Here is a 2,191-nt window from a genome sequence, read left to right as displayed (position 1 = left end):
AGTCGTGAGGTTGAGCGCCAGCCACATCAGGCTCCCCACTCAGCATGGAGTCTGGTTGGGATTCTCTCTCTCCCTCTGCCCCTCCTGCTCGTGCTGTCTCTCTCTCTCTGAAACAAATAAATCTTTAAAAATAAATAAATACATTTAGGTAGTCAAATAGCTTGAATGAACATATTTTGTATTTAAATGCCTTTTAAATCTTTTCTGATTATGAATTTTTGCAACCTTATGGCAGAAAATTTTTTAAAATACAGAGAGGTTTCAAAATTATAGCCTTAATTCCCTGAGATAATCATTGTTTACACTGTGTTGTATTTCTGTATAATTTTTATCCAACACAGATCACATCTATAACTTATATTTTTGTAAAATGAGAAGCATACAAGAATTTGCATGTCATCGGTGCACAGGTGCCATGCTAATCTTCCTGTATTGTTGCAATCTGGGTACAAATGTTGCTGAAATATTGTACATAAAATTTTATATTACACGTTGCGTTTTCAATTTCTACTATATTTTAACTTTGCCCACAGCAGGATTTCTTTTCAGTCTGAGTCCTTCAGGCCAAATCTAATTTTCTCTAGTTGCTGGAGGAATTTCTGACATAGAAAGTATTTTCAATCCAGGGGGAGGGGCAAGCACTCTCTTTCCAAATCCCCAGGGGTACACTTGTGCAAATTTGTCAAACTTATGTTTTTAGGAAGATGCTAAGGTGTGGATGCTGTGACTGGTTTTAAATTCATGCCCCATTTCCTAGAGCACTTTTTAAAAATGTAGAAGGGAAAACAGTCATTCTCATTGTAGTGCCACTACTCCCAAAACATCATGCCACAGATTTTATAACATCAATATGACGGCCAGGAACCTAAGTGACAAAGCTAATTGAAAAATGTGAAATCGGGGCTCCTGGGTGGCTCAGTTATTAAGCATCAGCCTTCGGCTCAGGTCATGATCCAGAGATCATGCCCCACATCAAGCCCCACATCAGGCTCCCTGCTTGGCAGGAAGCCTGTTTCTCCCTCTCCTACTCCCCCTGCTTGTGTTCCCTCTCTCTCTGCTCTCTCTCTGTCTCTTTCTGTCAAATAAATAAATAAAATCTTAAAAAAAAGAAGAAAGAAAGAAAGAAAGGAAGGAAGGAAGAAAAACATGAAAGCCCGGCTGCAGAGGCTACGTTTAAATTGGTCACCATTTTGTTCTTTCACCCTGTCCCTGCTCTCTGGATTTATGTCTTTACATAAAAATAGCCACATGTAAAACCTGCTAAAAATGATATTGTTTGCATGTCATTCATAACCTAAACTTTTGAGGTTAAGCCAAGATTATTTTCTGGCATTTAGAAATAAGACATTTTATATATAAATCCATTTTTGATTTGATGAGTGGTCTTGGATAAATCAGTGTGAGGTGTGTTTAAGCCACTTTTAAAATCCTGCTGAAGAACAAATCTAAGGAACAACTAAACTAAGAACATCATTTTTTCACTCTGTATTTCCACGGATGAGTCATGTAAATGACCTTTAATCCTAGTACATTGAAAATGATTACTACAGTTAAAGACACTCATTCTACACTCCATAATTTCAATTGCGTGCTAAATGAGTTCTCTGCACCACTCAGAGAAAAGTCTACATACATAAATGGGCTTAAACCAGATGGGGCCAAAAACATAATTTGTCCAGAGATAAGCCCTTATGGTAAATAAATATCACTTCTGCTCTTCACAAACTGGTCTTGGTAAGTTAAAGGAAAGTAGGGAAAAAGAACTTTTGAAAGTTCTTCTCATTTCACAATGTATAATAAGCTTCCCATGTGCCAGTTACAATGCCAAGAGCCTGGGAAAGAAGGGCTCTATGTTGGACTAGCTCGTCCCTGAGTGAAGGAGTCTCAGTGTTTTCTATAGAACAGATGTGAGACTTAGACCCAAGATATATTCCAGGGGAAAAAAAGGAAAAGATGGGGCCACGGCTGGGATTGTGTCTACAAAGTACACAGAGCAACTCATTGAACTTGGCATCCCTGGGAGACTAATCCATCATATCATGGCATCTCTTTAGTGAAAATTTATAATTTCAAAACAGTTGGCCCCTGAGAGGCTCTTTTTGCCTCCTCCTCCTTCCTTCCCTTTTGGCTGAGCTTAAGACCTACTTCTTGGCTGGGGAACTTGAATTTAAGTTTCTTAACCTGCCCACCT

At 38.7% G+C, this 2,191-nt stretch overlaps 1 pseudogene; it reads right to left on the bottom strand.

Annotated features, from left to right (window-relative positions):
* Positions 1–366: 366 nt before the first annotated feature.
* Positions 367–467, bottom strand: LOC116592177 (annotated as a pseudogene).
* Between the last annotated feature and the right edge of the window lie 1,724 nt (positions 468–2,191).

Source organism: Mustela erminea, chromosome 5, assembly GCF_009829155.1.
Source record: "Mustela erminea isolate mMusErm1 chromosome 5, mMusErm1.Pri, whole genome shotgun sequence".
Classification (NCBI taxonomy): domain Eukaryota; kingdom Metazoa; phylum Chordata; class Mammalia; order Carnivora; family Mustelidae; genus Mustela; species Mustela erminea.
Note: the sequence above shows the minus strand (reverse complement) of the source record. Positions and strands in the feature narration are given on the sequence as shown.